At 38.9% G+C, this 9,080-nt stretch overlaps 1 long non-coding RNA gene across 1 annotated transcript in view; it reads right to left on the bottom strand.

Moving 5' to 3' along the window:
• Positions 1 to 1,928: 1,928 nt before the first annotated feature.
• LOC145525147 (uncharacterized) overlaps positions 1,929 to 9,080 on the bottom strand; it is a 48,855-nt gene continuing 41,703 nt past the window's right edge. Inside the window, exon 3 of the long non-coding RNA XR_014068035.1 lies at positions 1,929 to 5,830. This is a non-coding gene — a long non-coding RNA (uncharacterized LOC145525147). The remainder of the gene's footprint in view (positions 5,831 to 9,080) is intronic.

The raw sequence follows: 9,080 nt of genomic DNA, 5'->3' as shown, positions 1-9,080 counted from the left end.
TGAGAAATATCATCGCAGCAGCTCTGGCGTTACAGGGGTGACTAGAGACTGATGGATGATCAAAATGACACAGGGCAAGTGGCAGGGGGTGGGAAGAGGGATGGATTGGGAATTTGGAATTACGAGATGCAAACTATTATATGTCAGATGGATAAACACGGAGGTTCTACTGCACAGCAAAGTTCAGTTCAGTTTCTCAGTCTTGTCCAACTCTGTGACCCCATGGACTGCACCACATGAGGCCGCCCTGTCCATCACCAACTGATAGAGCTTACTCAAACTCATGTCCACTGAGTTGGTGATGTCATCCAACCATCTCCTCCTCTGTCATCCCCTTCTCCTCCTGCCTTCAATCTTTCCCAGCATCAGGATCTTTTCCAGTGAGTCAACTCTTCACATCAGGTGGCCAAACTATTGGTGCTTCAACTTCAGCATCAGTCCTTCCAATGAATATTCAGGACTAATTTCCTTTAGGATGGACTGGTTGGATTTGCTTGCAGTCCAAGGGACTCTCAAGAGTCTTCTCCAACACCACAGTTCAAAAGCATCAATTCTTCAGTGCTCAGCTTTCTTTATAGTCCAACTCTCACATCCATACATGACTACTGGAAAAAACATATCCTTGACTAGACGGACCTTTGTTGCCAAAGTAATGTCTCTGCTATTTAATATGCTGTCTAGGTTGTTCATAACTTTTCTTTCAAGGAGTAAGCCTCTTTTAATTTCATGACTGCAGTCACCATCTGCAGTGATTTTGGAGAGCAAAAAAATAGCTGTTTTTTTTGGTAACTGTTTCCACTGTTTCCCCATCTATTTGCCATGAAGTGATGGGACCAGATGCCATGATCTTAGTTTTCTGCATGTTAAGCTTTAAGCCAACTTTGTCACTCTCCTCTTTCACTTTCTTCAAGAGGCTGTTTAGTTCTTCTTCACTTTCTGCCATAAGGGTGGTGTCATCTGCATATCTGAGGTTATTGATATTTCTCCTGGCAATCTTTCTTCCAGCTTGTGCTTCATCTAGTCTGGCATTTCGCATGATGTACTCTGCATATAAGTTAAATAAGCAGGGTAACAATATACAGCCTTGATGTACTCCTTTTCCTATTTGGAACCAGTCTGTTGTTCCATGTCTAGTCCTAACTGTTGCTTCTTGACCTGCATACAGATTTCTCAAGAGGCAGCTCATATCATCTGGTATTCCCATCTCTTTGAAAATTTTCCACAGTTTGTGGTGATCCACATAGTCAAAGGCTTTCACAAGTCAATAAAGCAGAAATAAATGTTTTTCTGGAACTCTCTTGCTTTTTTGACAATCCAACAGATGTTGGCAACTTGATCTCTGGTTCCTCTGCCTTTCCTAAAATCAGCTTGAGCATCTGGAATGTCACGGTTCATAATGTACTTTTGAAGCCTGTCTTGGTGAATTTTGAGCATTACTTTACTAGCATGTGACATGAGTGCAATTGTGTGGTAGTTTGAGCACTCTTTGGCATTGCCTTTCTTTGGGATTGAAATGAAAACTGACCTTTTCCAATCTTGTGGCCACTGCTGAGTTTTCCAAATTTGCTGGCATATTGAGTGCAGCACTTTCACAGCATCATCTATTAGGGTTTGAAATAGATTAACTGGAATTCCATCACCTCCACTAGCTATGTTCATAGTGATGCTTCCTAAGGCTCACTTGACTTTGCATTCCAGGATGTCTGGCTCTAGGTGAGTGATCATACCATTGTGATTATCTAGTCATAAAGATCTTTTTATATAATTCTTCTGCATATTCTTGCCACTTCTTCTTATATCTTCTGCTTCTGTTAGGTCCATACCATTTCTGTCCTTTATTGAGCCCATCTTTGCATGAAATATTCCCTTGGTATCTTTAATTTTCTTGAAGAGATATCTAGTCATTCCCATTCTGTTGTTTTCCACTATTTCTTTGCACTGATCACTGAGGAAGGCTCTCTTACCTCTCCTTGCTATTCTTTGAAACTCTGCATTCAAATGCGTATATATTTCCTTTTCCCCTTTGCTTTTGGCTTCTCTTCTTTTCACAGCTATTTGTAATGCCTCCTCAGACAGCCATCTTGATTTTTTGCATTTCTTTTTCTTGGGGATGGTCTTGTTCCCTGTCTCCTGTACAATGTCATGAACCTCCATCCACAGTTCATCAGACACTCTATCATATTTAATCCCTTGAATCTATTTCTCACTTCTACTTCATAATCATAAGGAATTTGATTTAGGTCATACCTGAATGGTCTACTGGTTTTCCCTACTTTCTTCAATTTAAGTCTGAGTTTGGCAATAAGGAGTTCATGATCTGAGCCACAGTCAGCTCCCGGTCTTGTTTTTGCTGACTGTATAGAGCTCCTCCATCTTTGGGGCAGCAAAGAATATAATCAATCTGATTTCGGTATTGACCATCTGGTGATATCCATGTGTAGAGTCTTCTCCTGTGTTGTTGGAAGAGGGTGTTTGCTATGACCAGTGTGTTCTCTTGGCAAAACTCTATTAGCCTTTGCCTTGCTTCATTCTGTACTCCAAGGCCAAATTTGCCTGTCACTCCAGGTGTTTCTTTACTTCCTACATTTGCATTCTAGTCCCTTGTAAAGAAAAGGACGTCTGTTTTGGGTATTAGTTCTAGAAGGTCTTGTAGGTCTTCATAGAACTGTTCAACTTCAACTTCTCAGTATTACTGGTCAGGGCATAGACTTGGATTACTGTGATATTGAATGGTTTGCCTTGGAAATGAACAGAAATCATTCTGTCATTTTTGACATTGCATCCAAGTACTGTGTTTAGGACTCTTTTGTTGACTATGATGGCTACTCCATTTCTTCTAAGGGATTCTTGTCCACAGGAGTAGATATAATGGTCATCTGAGTTAAATTCACCCATCACTGTCCATTTTAGTTTGCTGATTGCTAAAATGTCGACGTTCATTCTTGCCATCTCCTGTTTGACCACTTCCAATTTGTTTTGATTCATGGACCTAACATTCCCGGTTCCTATGCAATATTGCTCTTCACAGCATTGGACTTTACTTCCATCATCAGCCACATCCACAGCTGGGTGTTGTTTTTACTTTAGCTCTGTCTCTTCATTCTTTCTGGAGTTATTTCTCCACTGATCTCTGGTAGCATATTGGGCACCTACTGACCTGGGGAGTTCATCTTTCAGTGTCCTATCTTTTTGCCTTTTCATAGTGTTCATGGGGTTCTCAAGGTAAGAATACTGAAGTGGTTTGCCATTCTCTTCTCCAGTGGACCACAAATTGTCAGAACTCCCCACCATGACCCATCCATCTTGGGTGGCCCTACATGGCATGGCTCATAGTTTCACTGAGTTAAACAAGACTGTAGTTCGTGTGATCAGATTGGTTAGTTTTCTGTGACTGTGGTTTTCAGTTTGTCTGTCGTGTGACGGAGAAGAATAAGAGGCTTATGGAAGCTTCCTGGTGGGAGAGACTGACCGAGGGGGAAACTGGGTCTTGTTCTGATGGGAGGGGCCATGCTCAGTAAATCTTTAATCCAATTTTCTGTTGATGGATGGAGCTGTGCTCCCTCCCCGCTTTTTACCTGGGGCCAAACTATGGTGGAGGTAATGAAGATAATGCCGATCTCCTTCAAAAGATCCCATGCATGTACTGCTACACTCACTGCCCCCAACCCTGCAGCAGATCACCACTGACCCATGCTTCCACTGGAGACTCCTGGACACTCCCGGGCAAGTCTGGGTCAATCTCTTGTGGGGTCAGCCATCTTATCCAACTGAATTGGAGGTCACATGAATCCAATCAGACGTCTGAAAGAAATCTGGGATGGTCACATCCTAATGCCATTGCCCTGAGTATCAACTAGGGTTTGTGGCTCAAGGTTGTTACTCATTTTTGTCTTTGACTCTGATAAAGGAGAAACCATTCCATCTCTGAATCCTCCAGCTTTCCTCAGACTCACTGCATTCCCTTGAAAACAGTACAAATCTTTTCTGAGCTTATTCTTTCTTGTATTAGCTTTACAAATACATCAAGTTACAACCAATTTCAAACACCAAATACATTACATTCTCAGCCCCTCAGGTATTTGAGTTCAAAAGTTCAGCCAAATATTTCCTTATTACATAACATGACTTTCCATTTTTCCAGACTCCTAAAAGTTTTCTTACATTACATCAACCAGCCACAAGCCAATGCCAGAACTTTCTATTTCTTTGTTGTTACTGTAAAAAAAGATTCAATCCTAACTACAAATATCTCCACTTGTCAGCTTTAAGTATGTTATGCTCCATAACAAAAAAAAACACACACACAAAAACAAAAAACTCAAAATCATGAGGGCTCCCACTACAAACACTTACATCTTATTCACATGGCTTGCTGTTGGCTGTGAATTGTGAGGGTTGCAGCCATGCTTCAGGCTGTGAACTGGATTAAGTGTGTTCCACAAACTGATGAAAACTTGTAATTTGTTTTAAAGCCAAAAGCTATCAAAATGTCACTTTTGCCATATTCCATTAGCAAAGTAAGTTATATGACCAAGCCCAAAATGGATGAGGTGGGGAAGTACAGTTCTCTCAGCAGTTAAGAGAGAAGAAGATTGAATATTTGTTGACAAATAATACAATTTACCAGTTACTAAACTTTTATTGGCCTTATTATGATGTGAATCAATTTAAAAAAAAGACAGCACACAAGCGTCCATACTTTATAACTAGAGATTGGATGCTAAAACATATCTGTGCTTTTGGCATTTACAGAATAATTTTCATACACTAATAATCAGAAATCAAACTGAAACATACTTACTCCTTGCTCTCTGTAAGTGGCTTTACTAAAGCTGTGTGCTAAGCTTTTCCACTGAGTGCATCCTGAAGTTAGTGAGCTCCCAGTGATGACATTTAGATCTGGTATTACACAACCATCAGTAACTCATCATTAAAATATCAGTGAGAAATGACAGTAATGTCTTTATCTGTAGTGTCAAAACATGAAAGTGAATTTATTACCCCTTTGCACAAATTTCAGTACCATTCAATCACCAGAGTGTCCTCTAAAGGACATTTAACAAATACATTGGCTTTTAGCACCATCATAATATGGCCAATCTGCCTGTCATCCAGGTTTACCCTGGTTTCCATTTGAAAGATAAGAAAAATAAGTTTTTCTGTAACATGGCCAGACACAAAGTAAAATTTCTTCCATTACCCACCCTCCTTCCTCATTCCCAAATATCAGTTGTGTGGAATTTGGAATTCTTTCAAATCACATGAATTGTTAGGTTCTATCTTTCAAATACTATTTACATACAAGGATCAGAATTAGAACAGTCATCCCAAAGCTTACTGTTAACAGGGGAAGTGTGAACCATGGAGAATATGCGTCTCTGACCAGGAATTTTTCTTGTTCACTCTCAGCTCCTTTATAAATCTCACTCAGCACCTGCCACTCACTTCAGAATGGTAACAGATCTCTGAAAGAAGCAACTGCATCAGTGCCCTGTGTGCTAATTCACAGCTTTATACCTGTGCCCTAATCCACATCCATCCCGTGACCTTTGGGTGTCCATTTGTCACATCTCATAAATGCAGGGATAAAAATAAAAGAGTCAGTGCTTTGAATGAAATTTTATACCAGCTGCTGGTGTCCATTTCCCACCTGTTAATTTTATAACAGGCTCAACTTTACAAGGAGGAGTGGGTATAACCACATTCAAGGCAAAGGTGGGGCCATCAGTTCCGGAGCTGGGACGGTCTCCACCATTCTTCAGGCGTACTGTGTTGATTCATTCATCATCACGGTGATCTGAGCTGCTCTTGGACATAAGCCAGAAAAAACCTGGTGTGAGTAAAAAGAAAGTAAATTGGACCGAATTTTAACTCTTAGAAGCATGTTTTTCAGCGGAAGCTCCTGCTTGTTCATACATGAAAGTTGAGTCTAACCCCAACATAATAGAAGATTTCAATAAGTTAAGCCTGGATTCTCAGATGTAAAGCTCAATTTTCTACTATTTGTTCCTCTATTCATACGTAATAAGGAGGACTTTGTCTGAAAACACATGACAGAATTAAGTACTGTAGAATAATAATTTAAGAAGAACCACTACGTGCTTACTTAAAATGACTAAAACCCAAACAAAATACTGACAGTGCCGAGTGCTGACAAGGAAAGAAGTGGCAGGAATGTACATCCATTGCTGTTGGGGATGCAAAATGGTACAGACACTTTGGAAAACTGTTTGGCAGTTTCTTACAAAATTAAACATACTCTCAAAGATGATTCAGCAATCTTGATCCTTGGTAGTTACCCAAATGAGTTGATAACTTCTCTTCACACAAAAATCTGCACATGAATTTTTAAAGCAGCTTTAGTTATACATTGCCAAAACATGGAGGCAGCCAAGATGTCCTTTAATAGGTAAATGGATAAATAAACTATGTAAATCCATACAATGGAATATTACTCAATAATGAAAAGAAATGAGCCATCAAGCCATGAAAAGACACGGAGGGAACTTAAATACATATTATTAAGTGAAAGAAGCCAATCTGAAAGGATACATACTGTATGATCCCAAGTATATGATATTCAGGAAAACAGAAAAGTACGGAGACAGTGAAAAGATCAGTGGTTGCCAGAGCTTCAGAAGGAAGGACTAAGGGAAGGCTGAACAGACAGAACATGTAGAATTCTGGAGGCACTGAAATCATTCTATATGATATTATAATAGTCGGCACATGTCGTTACATATTTACAACACAGCACAAGGAGTGAACTCTAATCTAGACTATGGAGTTTAGTCATTCATAATGCATCAGTATTGGTTCATCAATTATAATGAATAATTATACACATTCTCCTACTCTAACATTTTTACTATAATCCACGAAGTTAATAGCAGGGGAAAACATAGGGAAGGGAGAGGCATATGAAAACCCTCTGTACTTTATGCTAAATCCTTCTGTAAACTTAAAACTGCTCAAAATTTAACTCTATTAGTGTAAGAAAAAGAATTTAAGAAGATAGAGCTGTGGAGAGAATGAATTAAGTTACAACATATAGTGTCATGAGTTGAAGTCAGTCTAACTTATCCCATCTTATACATGGCAATAAATTTCATTACACATCACTTTTATTTCATATTTCATAAAAATTCCAGATACATCCAGCAAAAAGTTAAGATTGAATACTGACACAGTATTTTCTGAGTGTTTAAAAGCTGTATATTTTAAAAATATAACTTATTTTTAAAGAATCATATGTTTTAAAAATAATTTCAAATTTGAATGTATCTTTAAACAGTTATTCATACTGCCTCTTGCTATTGCCTTAAAGATACCTCTTTCATAGAAAACTCTTTCACTAATTTGTCGAACATTTATAAAGTATTTACTATGTGCTGGGCATTGCCCCAGATGTTTTGGTAGAACAAGAGATATAATGAAGCAAGACCTCTGAGCTCAAGGAGTGTGCACAATCTAGTGAGATAAGATGTGTTTAGTTCTGCTACAAACATGTTGAAATCTCAGCAGCCTAATACAGCAAAGGTTAATTGCCAGTTTATATCACAGTTTAGGGTAGATTGCTATAAGGGGTGGGGGATTTTTGAGGGGAGGAGGTTCCAGCCAATGACTCAGAAACTCAGTTTCTTTTTACCTTGCGGCTCCATCAACTACAGTGAGTGAAGTGAAGTCGCACAGTTGTGTCCGACTCTTTGCGACCCCATGGACTATAGCCTACCAGGCTCCTCCATCCATGGGATTTTCCAGGCAAGAGTACTGGAGTGGGTTGCCATTGCCTTCTCCGTCTTGGCTATATACAACTCTTAAATTCTTTGATTAAAAAAAAAAATCCCTTTAACCTCAATATGGCTCAAATCCCACATTTCTTAATCTAGCCCATCTTCATAATCAGAAAAAATTATAATAGTTTAATGTTGTTTTCACTTCTACGTCTTCACTGTACCTGGCAGAATGGTTCTATACATAAATGCAAAGTGTTGCTTAAGCCATGGGTGGCCAAAGTGGTTGATGTCAAAGTGCCTTTGAACAAGAAACATATACTGGAAGAGTGATCTAGTGGTGTAGCTGCCATATGCAACTCCTTCATAGAGGGAGCCATCTGTCACCTCTCAGAGCAAGACCAGAGACTTCTCCATGATGGTCAGAAGTTGTTTGGTCCATAAGGCCATCAACTACAGTATATGGCCTTAAATACTGCCATAAAGGGGAAAAAAGAAAGATAGAATGGAAGATTGGAAAGGGGTCATACAGCCAAGTCTCTCTATTAACATACAAGTCATGGTTTCAACCTCATTATACAGGAGAGTAGAATACAGTACCTTTCTATTTGGCCGGGAAGAAATAAAATGGATTTATACAGAAGGTAATGTTTCTCTGTCACATAGACATAGAAAAAAGTATTTCTAATACAATGTGGTAAGTGGCACAACAGAGCCCTGTGTAGGCAGTCTTATTTTATTCAAAGGGGAACTTTCCAAAGACATTAAATTAACACTCACATAATTAAAACAATGTTCCCATAACATAAATATCAGTTAGAGGAGATGTGTTTTTGGACATTATAATGACTCTTCAACTATTTGCTTGTCTGACCCCTTTCATTTTCTCAACCTATGTCCAATATTTTAAAGTTTCCCATTTTAAATGAATTAGCAAGGGTTGTCTTGCAGTGTTTGTTTGACCTTGGCATTTCCTCACATCTCATGTGCATCTCAGTTTAAGGATGTAATTGTCATCAAATGCAGTTATACCACCAGTACAAATGACCTCCAGATGACACTGTACAAAATATCCACTGTGTGGATACAGTGGATACAAAAATATTCTCTGTGATAATATCATATGATAAAATACAACTCCTTGTAGAGAGAGTCTGAGGCCTATAAACAAATTCACAGAATAATGGCTAAATATGGATGAAAGGCAGAGCTGTTTACTGGCCAAACTGGTACCACCACACAGTTTATACAGGCAGTACAATTTATCGTTTACAATTTCCTCTGCCTGAAAGCTTGAAAAGTATGTGATCTTAACAACTGAAACTAATACAATATTGTAAACCAACT

The sequence above is a fragment of the Giraffa tippelskirchi genome, chromosome 11, assembly GCF_054371585.1.
Source record: "Giraffa tippelskirchi isolate mGirTip1 chromosome 11, T2T-mGirTip1v1.2.pri, whole genome shotgun sequence".
NCBI lineage: Eukaryota > Metazoa > Chordata > Mammalia > Artiodactyla > Giraffidae > Giraffa > Giraffa tippelskirchi.
This window is presented reverse-complemented; position numbering and strand designations above follow the sequence as displayed.